The 14,936-nt window shown below is 34.6% G+C and overlaps 1 protein-coding gene and 1 pseudogene across 12 annotated transcripts in view; both read right to left on the reverse strand.

The window, feature by feature from the left end:
• STXBP5L (syntaxin binding protein 5L) overlaps positions 1-14,936 on the reverse strand; it is a 390,198-nt gene that overhangs the window by 40,671 nt on the left and 334,591 nt on the right. The gene's annotated exons all lie outside the window — the stretch shown is intronic.
• On the reverse strand, positions 1,620-14,382 carry LOC309659572 (actin-related protein 2/3 complex subunit 1A pseudogene; annotated as a pseudogene). Its single transcript has 2 exons — positions 14,332-14,382; positions 1,620-12,470 (listed from the first exon to the last, which is right to left on the reverse strand). The product of its transcript is annotated as an actin-related protein 2/3 complex subunit 1A pseudogene (transcript).

Raw genomic sequence — 14,936 nt, forward strand, 5'->3', positions numbered from 1 at the left:
CTGAAGAACAAATAAATAGAGAAAGATTCCATGTTCATGGATAGGAGGGCTCAATACTGTCAAGACATCACTTCTTCCCAACTTGATCTATAGATTCAACACAATTCCAATCAAAATTCCAGCAAGTTACTTTGTGGATGTTGACAAACTGATTCTAAAGTTTATATGGAGAGGAGAAAGACCCAGAATACCCAATAGGATACTAAAGGAGAAGAACAAAGTCTTAGGACTAATGCTACTTGACGTCAAGACTTATTATAAACCTAAAGTAGTGAAGACAGATGATATTGGTAAAAAGATAAATATATCATTGGAACAAAATAGAGAGCCTAGAAATAGATTCAACAAATATAGTTAACTGATCCTTGACAAAGGAGCAAAAGCAATACAATGGAGAAAAGATAGTCTTCTCAACAAATGGTACTGGAACAACTGGACATATACATATACAAAAAACAAATCTAGATAGACTTTACACCCTTCACAAAAGTTAACTCAAAATTGATCAGAGTCCTAAATGTTAAATACAAAATTGTAAAACTACTAGAAGAGAACATAGGAGAAAATGTAGATGACTTTGGTGTTATATCTAAAAAGACATCATCAAACACAAAGGCACAATCCATGAAAGAAAGATTGGTAAGTTTGACTTCATTAAAATTGAAAACTTCTACTTTGTAAAAGACATTATCAAGAGAATGAGAAGGCAAGCCGCAGACTAGAAGAAAATAGTTGCAAAATATATATCTGATAAAGGACTGTTAACCAAAATACACAAAGAACTCTTAAAACTGAACAAAAAGAAAACAAACTGACTAAAAAATGGGCAAAAGATCTAAACAGATACCACACCAGAAGATAGATGGCAAATGAGCACACAAAAATATTTTAAATTTCAAATCAAAACAAGAATGAGAAACCACTACACAGCTATTAGAATGGCAAAAATCTAAGACACTGTCAACACCAAATGCTAGAATGGATGTGTAACAACAGGAACTCTCATTGATGGTGGGAATGCAAAATTGATTGTGGAAAGACAGTTTGCTAGTTTCTTAAAAAGCTAAACATATTTTACCATATGATCAGCAATCATACTCCTTGGTAGTTACCCAAAGAGGTTAAACTTATGTCCATACAAAAACCTGAATGGATAAATAAACTGTGGTACATCCAGACAACAGAATATTATTCAGTGCTGAAAAGAAATGAGCTATCAAGCCATGAAAAAAACATAAAGGAAATTTAAATACATATTATTAAAGGAATGAAGTCAATCTGAACAGACTGCATACTGTGTGATTCCAACTGTATGACAGTCTCAAAAAGGCAAAATTATGGAGACAGTAAAAAGATCTGTGGTTGCTAGCAGTTAAGGGGGAAGGAGGGATGAGTAGGGTGATGCAAGATTTTCAGAGCAGTAAAACTATTCTGTATTACACTGTAATGTATTATAATGATGGATATATGTCATTATACATATGTTAAAACATCAAGTATATGCCCTAATGCAAACTATGGATTTGGGGAGATGATGATGTATTCATATAGGTTCATCAGTTATAACAAACGTACCATTCTGGTGGAGGATGTTAAGGGTGGGGAAGGCTCTCGGGGTGGGGGGGGGGGAGGGGAATATGCAATATGTAAAATTGCTTTAAAACATTAATTATATTAAAAATATGAAAAGGGAACCCTCATACACTGTTAGTGGGAATGTAAATTGGTGCAGCCACTGTGGAAAATGGCATGAAGGTTTCTCAAAAAACTAAAAATAGAACTACCATATGAACCAGCAATTCCATTCCTAGGTATATATCCAAAAAAAAACCCAAAACACTAAGTTGAAAAGATACATGCACCCCAATGTTCATAGCAGCATTATTTACAATTGCTAAGATATGGAAGCAACTTAAGTGTCCATCAACAGATGAATGGATAAGGAAGATGCTTTATATATATATATATATTATATGTATAATATATATATATAATATATATATTATATATATATAAAACACACATGTATGCACACACTGTGGAATACTACACAGCCATAAAAAAATTTTTGCCATTTGCTGCAACATGGTTGGTCTTGGAGGGCATTATGCTAAATGAAGTCAGTCAGACAGAGAAAGACAAATACTGTATGATATCACTTATATGTGGGATCTAAAAAATACAACAAACTAGTGAATATAACAAAAAGGAAGCAGACTCAGATACAGAGAACAATCTAGTGGTTACTAGTGGGGAGGTGGGAGGGGCAACACAGGGGTGGGGGAGTGGGTGTTATAAACTATTTGGTGTAAGATAGGCTACAAGGATGTATTGTACAACACAGAGGATATAACCAATATTTTGTAATAACTAAATGGAGTATAACCTTTAAAAATTGTATAAAAAGTAAAAATTATATATATATATATATATATTATTTTTAAAAGTGTACAGGGAGTTTCCATGTACTCTTCACCCATTTCCCCATCACTAATATCTTGCATAACTATAGTTTAAAATCAAAACCACGATGACATTTGTACAATTCACAGAGCTTACTCAGATTTGTCAGTTTTAGATGTACTTATTTGTATGTATGTGTAATTCCATATAATTTTGTCACATGTGTCAATTTGGGGAACTACCACTATAATCAAGATTCAGAACTGTTCCATCATCAACAGGATCTCTCGTGTTACTTCTTTATAGCCACACTAGTCCTTCCCTCACCCATTCCTAACTTTTGGCAAACACTAATCAGTTTTCCAGCTCTACAATTTTATTTCAAGACTGCTATATAAATGGATTCATATAGTACTTAACCTTTTAAGATCAGCTTTATTTCACTCAGTGCAATTATCTTGAGATCCATACAAGTTGTGAATGTCAACAGTTTGTTCTCTTTTATTGCTGAATAGCATTTAATGGTATAAGGTGCCACATATTGTTTAACCATTCACCTGTTGAAGGACATCTGGGTTGTTTCTAGTTTTTGGCTATTAAAATTAAAGCTGCTATGAACTCTATATATAAATTTTTGAGTGAAGATCACTTTTCATTGTGTAGAACAGGGGTCCCCAACCCCCAGGTACCAGTCCACGGCCTGTTAGGAACCAGGCCACACAGCAGTAGGTGAGCAGCAGACGAGCCAGTGAAGCTTCATCTGCCACTCCCCATTGCTCCCCATCCCTCGCATTACTGCCTGAACTATCCCCTCCCCTCATCCGTGGAAAAATTGTCTTCCACGAACCGGTCCCTGGTGCCAAAAAGGTTGGGGACCGCTGCTCTAGAGTAAGTACCCAGGAATGGGATTGTTAGATAATACAGTAATTGTGTTTTAACTTTATAAGAAAATGCCAATCTATTTTCTACAATGCTTATACCATTTTGCATTTCCACCAGCAGAGTATGAGAGTTACAGCTGATCTACATTATCCTCATCATCACTTCGTTTTGCCAGTATGCTTAATTTTAGCTATTCTAATGCGTATTTAGTGGCATTCCATTCTTGTTTAAATTTGCATTCCTCTAGTGGCTAATGATGTTGAATATCTTTTCATGTGCTTATTTGCCATCTATCTTCTTTGGCAAAGAGTCTTTTCAAGTAGTTTGCCCATTTTTTTTAAAGGAAATATTTCATTTTGGAATAATTTTACATTTAGAGGAAAGTAGCAAATAGAATACATAAATTTCTCATTCTCCTTCCCCAGTGTCACCTTGGTGCACTACTATTGGCTGAACTCTAGACTTCATTCATATTTCACCAGTTTTTAAAATTTTTTTCCTACAGTTTTTATTGAGGTGAAATTCATATAAAACCATTTAAAAATGTACAGTTCAGTGGCATTTAGTACATTCACAATGTTGTGCAACAACTACCACTATATAGCTCCAAAACATTTTCATCACCACAAAAAACAGCACTGACCCAGTAAGCAGTCACTGCCCACTCTACTCTTCCCTAGCCACCGGTGACCATCAATCTGCTCTCTGTTTCTAGGGATTTACTTATTCTGGATATTTCATATAAATGGAATCATACAATATGTGGCCTTTTGTCTGGCTTCTTTCACTTCATGTAATGTTTCTGAGGTTCATCCATGTAGCATGTATCAGTACTGCCTTTTTAAGATAAAATATTTTAAGATTGTGGTAAAATACACATAAAATTTACCATCTTAACCAATTTTAAGTGTACAGCTCAGTGGCATTAGGCACATTTGTACTGTGCACCAGCCATCTCCAGAACTCCTTTCACCTTGTAAAAATGAAACACATTACCCATTAAAACATAACTCCCCATTTCCCTCTCCCCCAGCTCCTGGCAACCACCATTCTACCTTCTTTATCTATACATATGACTACTCTGGGTACCTTATATAATTGGAATCATACAATTTTTCTCTTTTTGTGACTGGCTTAGTTTACTTAGCATAGTATCCTCAAGGTTCATTCATGTTGTAGCATATGTCAGAATTTCCTTCCTTTCTAAGGCTGAACAAATTTCACTGTATGTTTTACACGTATTTTGTTTATCCATTCATCCACTGATGGACTGTGGATTGGGTTGCTTCCACATTTTAGCTATTGTCAATAATGTGTGTTTTCCATGGCAGCTGTACAATTTCACATTCCCACCAACAACACACAAGGGTTCTAACTTCTCCACATCCTCGTCAACACATTATTTTCTGTTTTTTTTTTTTTAATGGTAGCCACCACCTATTGGGTATGAGGTGATATTTCATTGTGGTTTTGATTTGCATTTTCCTGATGATTAGTGATTTTGAAGATCTTTTCATGTGCTTATTGGCCATCTGTATAGCTTCTTTGGAGAAATATCTATATAACTCTTTTTCCCATTTTTAAATTGAGTTGTTTGTTATGGAACTTTAGGAGTTCTCTGAATATTCTGGATAGTAGAACCTTATCAGACATACGATTTGTAAATATTTTCTCTGTAGCTGGTCTTTTCACTTTCTTGATAATATCCTTTGTGCAAAAATTTTTAATTTTGAAGTCCAATTTAGCAATTTTTCTTTTGTTGCTTGTGTTTTTGGTGTCATATTTGAGAATCCATCGCCAAATTCAGTGTCATCAACATTTTCCCTTATGTTTTCTTCTAAGAGTTTTTTAGCTTTATCTCTTAAAGTTAAGTCATTGATCCATTTTTTTTTTTTTTTTGTATGTGGTATGAGGTAGTGGTCCATCTCCAATATTTTGCGTGTGGATTTCCAGTTGTCTCAGTATCATTTGTTATTCCCTGCCCCCCCAAAACCTCATTGAATTGTCCTGGTAACTTGTTGAAAAATCAACTGGTCATAGATGTATGGTTTTATTTCTGGACTCTCAGTTCTATCACTGATCTATATGTCTATCTTTATGCCAATATCACACTGTTTTGATATGTGTACCCATGCAGGAAGTTTTGAAATTGGGAAGTGTGAGTCGTCCAACTTTCTCCTTTTTTCAGTATTGTTTTGTCTATTTTTGCTTTGGCATTTCCACATGAATTTTAGGATAAGCTTTTCCATTATTTAAAATGGCTATTGGTATTTTGGCTGGGACTGCATTAAATCTGTTAGATTGTTTTGGGTATTACTTAAACAATATTAAGCATTTCAATTCATGAACAGGGGATGTATTTTCACTTACATAGGTCTTAATTTCTTTTAGCAATGTTTTGTGGTTTTCAGTGTACAAGTTTTACATCTCCTTGGTTAAATTTATTTCTAGGTATTTTATTCTTTGGAAGACTTACAAATGGAATTTTTTCTAAGTTTCTTTTTCAAAATTTTCATTGCTGGTGTATAGAAATGCAGCTGATTTCTGTGTGTTTATCTTATACCCTGTAACTTTGCTAAATTATTAGTTCTAGTTCTTTTGTGGATTCTTTGGGATTTTCTGTATAGAGGATCATGCCATCTGCCACAGGGACAGTTTTACTTCTTTACTAATTTGGATCCTCTTTATTTATTTATTTATTTTGCTTAATATCTCTGGCTAGAACTTCCAGTACAAAATAGAAGTGGTAAACAAAGGCATCCTTGTCTTGTTCTTGATCTTAATGAAGAAAGTTTTCAGTCTTTCATCCTTGAGTAGAATGACTGTGGGCTTTTCATGAATGCCTTTTATCAGTTTGAGGACATTCCCTTCTATTTCTAGTTTTCTGAATTTTTTTGTTTGTTTTGTGTGTTTGTTTTTTTTTAATCATGAAAGGGTATTCAATTTTGTCAAATCCTTTTTCGGCACCAATTGAGATGATCATGTGTGGGATTTTTTCTTCATTCTGTTAGTGTGGTTTTTTACCTTTTTAATTTTCTTCTGTTGAACCACTCTTGTATTTCTGAGATAAATCTCACTTGATTATGGTATATAATCCTTTTAATATGCTGTTGGATTTTGTTTGCTAATACTTTGAGAATATTTGCATGTATGTTCATAAGGGATATTGGTCTCTAATTTTATTTTCTTGTGGTGTTGTCTAGGTTTGAAATCAGAGTAATGCTGGTTCATAGGATGCATTAGGAAAGGTTCCCTCTTCTATTTTTTGGAAGAGTTTGATAAGGATATGTGTTAATTCTTCTTTACATATTTGGTAGAATTCACCAGTGAAGCCATCTCATCCTGAACTTTTCTTTGTCAAGAGGTTTTTGAGTACTGATTCAATGTCCTTACTTGACATTGAATAGCTAAGCTCAGATATTCTTTCTTCTTAAGTCAGTTTTGGTAATTCATGTATCTCTAGAAATTTGCCTATTTCATCTAGATTATCTAATGTTGGCATACAATTGTTCATAGTATTCTCTTATAATCCTCTAACTTCTGTAAGGTTGATAGTAATGTACCCACTTTTATTCCTGATTATAACTGTTTGTATATTCTCTTTTTTTTCTTAGTCTAGGTGAGGGTTTGTCAATTTGTTGATCTTTTCAGAGTCAACTTATGGCTTGATTATTGATTTTCCATTATTTTATTTTCTTTCATCTTTATTTTTTTTCTTACTCTGCTAGCTTTGGGTTTAATTGGCTGCTCTTTTCTAGTTTGTTAAGGTGTACAGTTGGATTATTGTTCTGAGAGCTTTCTTCTTTTTTTTTTTTAACATCTTTATTGGAGTAAAATTGCTTTACAATGGTGTGTTAGTTTCTACTTTATAACAAAGTGAATCAGCTATACATATACATATATCCCCATATCTCCTCCCTCTTGCCTCTCCCTCCCACCCTCCCTATCCCACCCCTCTAGGTGGTCACAAAGCACTGAGTTGATCTCCCTGTGCTATACAGCTGCTTCCCCCTAGCTATCTATTTTACATTTAGTAGTATATATAAGTCCATCCCACTCTCTCACTTCATCCCAGCTTACCCTTCCCCCTCCCCATGTCCTCAAGTCCATTCTCTACGTCTTCATCTTTATTCCTGTCCTGCCCCTAGGTTCTTCATAACCATTTTCTTTTTTTTTTTAGATTCCATGTGTATGTGTTAGCATACGGTATTTGTTTTTCGCTTTCTGACTTACTTCACTCTGTATGACAGACTCTAGGTCTATCCACCTCACTACAAATAACTCAGTTTTGTTTCTTTTTATGGCTAAGTAATATTCCATTGTATATATGTGTCACATCTTTATCCATTCATCTGTCGATGGACACTGAGGCTGCTTCCATGTCCTGGCTATTGTAAATAGGAGCCTTCTTCTTTTTAATGTAGGCATTTATACCTATAATTTTCCTCTGAGATGTGTCTACGGTGTAACCTATAGATTTAGTTGTTTGTTTTCATTCGTCTCAAAGTATCTCCAATTACCCTTGTAATTTCCTCTTTGATCCATTAGTTGTTTAAGAGTGTTCTATTTAATTTCCAAGTTATATGAATTTTCCAGCTTTATTTCTGACTTCTAGTTTCTTTCCATTGCGGTTAAAGAGAAAACTTTGTATGATTTTAATCTTTTTAAATTTACTGAGACTTGTTTTGTGGCCTAAAATATGTCCTATCGTGGACAGTGTTCCATGAGCCCTTAAGAAGAATATGTCTTCTACTATTATTGCATAGAGTACTTTATATATGTCTATTAGGACTAATTGGTTTACAGTGTTATTCACATACTCTTTCTTTTTTGATCACCTGTGTAAATTTTCTATCCTTATTGAAAGCAGCCTATTGAATTCTCCAACTATTATTGTAGAATTGTCTAATTCTCCCTTCAATTCTGTTAATGTTTGATTCATATATTTGGGACTCTGCTCTTTGGTGTATATTTATTTACAATTGTTTTATCTTCTCACTGAATTGATGCTTTTATCAATATATAATGTCCTTCTTTGTTAGCTTTTGACTTAAAGTCTACTTTGTCTGTTAGTATTAATATTGCCACCCAAGTTTTGTTTACTATTTGCATGGAATATCTTTTTCTATCATTTTAATTTTAATATATTTGGTTTTTTAATCTAAAATGAGTCTCTTGTATAGTTGGGTCTTATATATTTTTTAGTTTGCCAATTTGTCTTTTAATTGGTGAGTTTAATCCATTTAAAGTAATTACTTTAAAAAATAATTACTAATAAAGAAGCACTTCTGCCATTTTTATATTTGTTTTCAAAAAATATCTTTCTGAATTGCTCCAATACTGCCTTCTTTTTTGTTTGATTCATTTTTTTCTAATATACCTTTTTTATCCCTCCACATTTCCTTTTCTGTGTATTTTTTAGTTATTTTCAAATGGTTATCCTGGTGATTACAATTAACATCATAAATTTATAACAATCTATTTTGAATTGATACCAACTTAGCTTCAATAGCATACAAAACTCAGCTCTTATAGAGCTCCCTCACCTCCCCTTATGTTGTTGTTGCCTTAATATCTTTATACATTGCATGCCCATTAAAAAAGATTTATAACTGTTTTATACATTTGTCTCTTAAGTCATGTAGGAAACAAAATAGAGGGGTTAAGAAAAATATAATAATACTGGCTTTTATATCTGCCTATTTAGTTACCTTTACCAGTGTTCTTTATTTCTTTAAATGGCTTCAAGTTACTGTCTAGTATCCTTTCACTTCAGCCGGCAGACTCCCGTTGGTATTTCTTGTGTGTGTGTGGGGGGTCTACTAGTGATAAACTCTCTTTGCTTTTGTTTATCTGGGAATGTCTTAATTTCCCTTTCATTTTTGAAGGAAAATTTTGCCAGATATAGAATTCTTCGTCGACATTTTCCTTTTCTTTCAGCACTTTAAATATGTCATTCTACTGCATTTTGGCTTTTATGGTTTCTGATGTGCAACTGGCTATTAATCTTATTGAGAAGCCCTTATACATGATTAGTCGCTTCTCTCTTGCCGCTTTTAAGATTCTCTCTTTGTGTAAAGTTTGATTGTAATGTGTCCCAGTGTGGGTCTCTTTGAGTTTTTCATATTTGGAGCTCATTGACTTTCTTGGCTGTAGAGATTCACATCTTTCCTCAAGTTTGGGATGTTTTCAGCCATTTCCTCAAACATTCTTTCTTCCCTTTTTTTCTCCTTCTCTTCTTCTGTTACTCCCATAATATACTGGTATACTCAGTGGTGTCTCACAAGTCACTTAACCTTTGTTCATTTTCTTTCATATATTTTTGCTCCTCTGAGTTGATAATTTCAATTGGCCACTTTCTTCTGCCAGCTCAAATCTGCTGTTAAACCTTTCTGGTGAATTTTTCACTTTAGCTTTTTTGTAATTTTTAGCTCCAGAATTTCTACTTAGTTCCTTTTTATAATTTCTATTTCTTTATTAATAGTCTCTATTTGTTCATCCATTGTTATCCAATTCTTAATTGGCTTTTTCATTTGTGCTTGTTTTAGCTTCATAATCTCTTGATCTTTTAAAAAATTGTTTCATTGCTCCCTTTGAGTATCCTAAAAGTCTTTAAAATAAGTCTTTGTTATTCTTTTAATAAAATTAATTTCATATAGAATGAACTGTTGTAGTACTTAACTTTTGTCTTTTTTAGCACGAGATTTTTTTTATGTAGTCTGGAATTTTTTCTCCAGCTCCCCCTTCTTTGTTCTCTACTCTGGATAATTAGGTTTATAGTTGCTTTCCACTAGTTTCTAGATCTCTAGTCTATAATTTTCAGAGTTCTTGATCCATGATATTGCAGGAGCTATGAAAAAAAAGCTAGTGGGAAATTTCCTGTTGGTCCAGTGGTCATGACTTGGTGCTTTCACTGCTGTGGGCCTGGGTTTGATCCTTGGTCGGGGAACTGAGATCCTGTAAAATGCATGGCACGGCCAAAAAAAAAAGAATAAAGAGCTAGCTACTCATCTAGTAAGTCAGAAACCAGGCCCAAGAATTGTTTGAGGGTTTTAAAATCTTGCAGGTGGTAGGGGTTGTTGTTGTTGTTTTTTCTATTTTTTTGTTTTAATTTCTTAGGTCATTAATTTGATTTAAAAATGTGGTTTGTAAGATTCTACTCTTACGTATTGAGGTTTTCTTTGTGGTTTTAACATTGGTTTAACTTTTATAAGTTTTTCAATGGGCACTTGAAATTACAACACATTTTCAAGGTATAAAGTTCAGGATATGTTAAATAAATCTTCCAAGTAAATTATGTTTCTTTGTTCCCATATGGTTTTTCTTACTTTTTGTCTCCTTGAGTTGTCAGTAAATTATGTTAGAATCTCTTAAGGTTATCACATTTCTGTTTATTCTTAATGTTTCTTGTACATCAAGAACTGTATATCCTACATTATTTGGTTTATTAAAATTTGTAAACAGTTTCATTGTAGATGGTACATTTCAGCACTATAAATATCAGCACTTTTCTAATTTAATGTATTTTGCCTTGAACTCAGCTGATATTAACGTCATACCTCCTGTTTTATTTTTGCTAGTAGTTGTCTTATATGTCCTACTACTAGCCTTTGAATCACTTTGCTTTAGATCTCTCTTGTGAATTTTGTTTTGCTATACATGCTGAAAGCCTTTTTCTTGTAAGTAAAGTAATTCACTTTTTATGTCTATTGACAGAGACATTTCATCATAGTTCTGTCATTTAAAAAAACACATTTAGTATTTTTACTTAATTTTCTGGGAGACAATTTACATACTAACCCCCTTCTTAAGTTAATGTGACAATTTTCCATAATGAACTGCTTAAAGAGAAGCTTTGGTCTAGAATGGAATGAAACAGCCAAAAACCAAACGTACAAAAAAATAGATTAAAAACTTTAAAAGACTGTTTAAAAATCCAACATTTTCACCAATTATATTCAAACAACACCCAAATGATATCGGCATATGCATTTTTAGTGTTTCCTTGTGGTTGGCTTTCCTCACCATCTTGCAAGTTACAAACAGCTGCAGTCAGTTGTAGTCTGTCATGCTAGATCATAGAGGTTCACTCAGCTTCATATTAGTTGAAGGCCCTGGGTGGAGGACTCTAAGGTCTTGAAATCCCAAATCATCATGGCTCCATTGATTCCTATAGGGCAAAATTTCTGATCATCTTGCTTGTCTACCTTTCAAATAGGTACTTGAGTGATGCTATTCTGGTGTAGCATCTCTGAGACTGTATTATGGTCCTTGATTGTGACTCTTGTCTATGTTGTGGAAGTGTTCCATGGCTAACATGTTGTGCTGGATGCTGTGTTTTGGAATGTCTAGTTTGGAGACTAAGGTCAAGCAGCCATGGTCATCTTAGTTAAGAAGCACTGGGCAGCATTCTTGGCCAGCAGCTACAACAACACTGTTCTCTGAGACAAATAATACACTCAGGAGTGGCAGGAACTCTGTTTTCAGATTGCAACCTGAACACTATTTGAGACATCAGGACTGCACGTGGTGCTTACTCAGGCTCCCAGTGGTAGGGAAGTTGAACCAGGGACCCAGCCTCCAGTGCCACCAAACTCTGTCAGTTAACCAAAATGCATCTTGCTGCTCCATGGCACACTGGTTGGCTTTTCGTCCACTTTTTAATTGTATGTAGAATCACTCTGCATTTGAAGTCACATGATCCTGCTGTCAGCAAAACATGGAGATACTGATCCAAACTAAGGACAGTTGAATGAATTGGCTTTTTAATGTGCTTGCTTACCCACTCGTCATTTTTATATCCAAGTGACAGACAGAAATGAATTGTTTTTCACTCTCTACAGCAAATTTGTTCTTTAGAGGGGACCACTTCACAAAAGTGGCTGCATGATTAATTCTCAAGGTCACCAGGGTTAGCGTGCAAACCCCATCTTTCCAACTCCTGCAAAGGACAGTGTGATCATGCTCGAGAGCCCTATCCCTACCTGTGATGTCTCCACTGTGCTCTGGAGTGCATGAGGTTTCACCCACTGGCTCCCATTCCTCTTATAGGTGGGAACTTTGTGGTTATTGTGGCTAAGGGCAACCTGAGTATGGCATGGCAACTGATTGGCTCCAGTAAAAATTGTTGCAGGGACAATATTTTTGGTGTTTTTAAAGGTTAGAAAGCTGGGGTCAGGGCAGTCCTGACAGGCTCAGAGTGTAGAATTTGAAGACTCTGGTCAGTCAACAGGAACAGGCTGTGTTCCATTCTGCAAGTTTTATGTAGATTATTTCATCTTCCTCTTCCTTCTCCTCCTCCTCTTCCCCCGTTCTTCCTCTTCCTTCTTCTTTTTCCTTCTCTAGTTTCTGTAGTTTCTTTCACTATGTGGCCTGTATTTCTTATTTTCTTTCTTTTTTTTTAAGTTTTAATTTATTGATTGATTGATTGCTTGATTGCTATGTTGGGTCTTCGTTTCTGTGCTAGGGCTTTCTCTAGTTGCGCCAAGTGGGGGCCACTCTTCATCGCGGTGCGCAGGCCTCTCACTATCGTGGCCTCTCCTGTTGCGGAGCACAGGCTCCAGAGCGCAGGCTCAGTAGTTGTGGCTCACGGGTCTAGTTGCTCCGCGGCATGTGGGATCTTCCCAGACCAGGGCGCGAACCCGTGTCCCCTGCATTAGCAGGCAGATTCTCAACCACTGCGCCACCAGGGAAGCCCCTTATTTTCTTTTTTATTGTATTATCCTTTGCCTGATTTTTTGAAGTTTTGGGGTATTAATTTTTTTTAGTGGTTACCTTGAAGATATATTTTTAATTCTTCTTGAATTGCTATATATGCATAATATCAATTATTTCCCCTTGTGAAAGGTGAAATTAAGTATAATTCCTCTTCCTCTGCTTATCTTTGCTCTCAGTTCACCACCGATTAACCACCACACTTAGCTATAGAAATATTAACTCTTGTTAGCAACTTTAACCTCTCTTTACCCTCTCGAAAATTAAAAGTTAAAGTATTTCTATATCATTATGGATTTTATGTTTACATTTTATAATCATATTTGCCACTGTCATTTACCTTTAGTTTTACAATTAAATAAATTAAATAATCACTACTTGTCCTTTGACCATGGCCTCTCCACGCATCTTTTCATTGGCTGGAGGCCATCCTGTAGTAGATTTTTTTAAGGGTTCACGGGGGCCTGTGTTTCATTTACAGTATTCTGAGATGCATATATAAACTATATTCATAATGTGTGCCAGCCCCTGGACTATGTGCATTCAAGGTTTGAATTCTATAAAATCAATTCATTTTTAGGTTACTAATTCAAAATCTTTATTAAGAAAGAGAAATGTCTGTATTTTTTGTTATAAATTGAGAAACAAGATAGTTTTTCACTGAATGTTAAAATGTTAGGGAATAAAGCAATTTCTCATGATTCTGGTAACTACTTCATAAAAGGCTAACAACTTGAGGGTTCTATTTGCATAACTGTCCAATGTATGAGGTTTTTACTGTTATGACTATTATTTTACTTTTACTGTTATACTGCTACTCCAGATAAGGATTTTTGTAACAAAGAAGTTATTACATTAGTACCCAAAGTTCTCCAACACGTTGTCGTCTTTCCTTTGTCTTCAGTGAACAGCTCATATACACAGTCACTAACACCTTTACACAGATGAGTGTTACCTATTACTTTGGGCTTGAGATTTCCCCTCTACACTCTAGCCCTACATTTCTTTTTTTTCTTTATTTTTTTAATTGAAGTATAGTTGACTTACAATATTGTGTTAGTTTTAGGTGTACAGCAAAATGATATATACATATATTTTTTTCAGATTATTTTTCATTATAGGTTATTATAAGATATTGAATATTGTTCCCTGTGCTATATGGTAAACAGTCCTACATTTCTAATTGCTCACTGAGTGGTTAACATGAATGTCCCTGAGCAACTCAAACTCATTTTCCTTTCCTCTCAAACCAGGTATTCTCCATGAGAATGGTATTCTCCATTTTCTGCACTCTGTAGTCATCCTTGACTCACCCTATTAGCTATGCCTTACCAGCCCTATTCCCTCACTGTTCCCAATCCCATCAGTTGTAAAGTCTCCCATGGTAACAGCTCTTCATTTTCACTGTTGTTATCCTACTTTGGTCCTTATTTGGTGTACTACAATAGCTTCTTACACATTTTCCTCCTTCACTAAAGGATTATACACCACTGCAGAATATTCTTCCTAAAACCATGTTACAAGCAACCCAGGATATATTTTACACCAAGGTTTTACATTGGAAGAATTTACATACATAAAGACATTTATCCTCTTTCAGAATCCTTATAATTTTTTTTCTGGAGATTTGTGGGAAACAAGTTTTAAAAATGAAATTACATTGACAACATACTTAGAAATAGGGATTTAATGAAATTTTATTGTGAATCCTTTTAATTGCAAAAAATCCTTTAGTAAAGTGATAAGCACTTGACTATTTTATCTTTTATATATGTGAGTTTTCATAATCATCTTTGTCTAAAGTATGCATAAAAATAGTAAGAATGAAGCAACTGGGAAGGAGATAATTGGAGACTGAAAGACTGACAGTTTTAGAAATTGTTTATTAATATGTTTATTAATAACAATCATGCCTAACTGACCTCCAGATTAGAATT

This window comes from Balaenoptera physalus (genome assembly GCF_965194825.1).
Source record: "Balaenoptera physalus genome assembly, chromosome: 4".
Taxonomy (NCBI): Eukaryota; Metazoa; Chordata; class Mammalia; order Artiodactyla; family Balaenopteridae; genus Balaenoptera; species Balaenoptera physalus.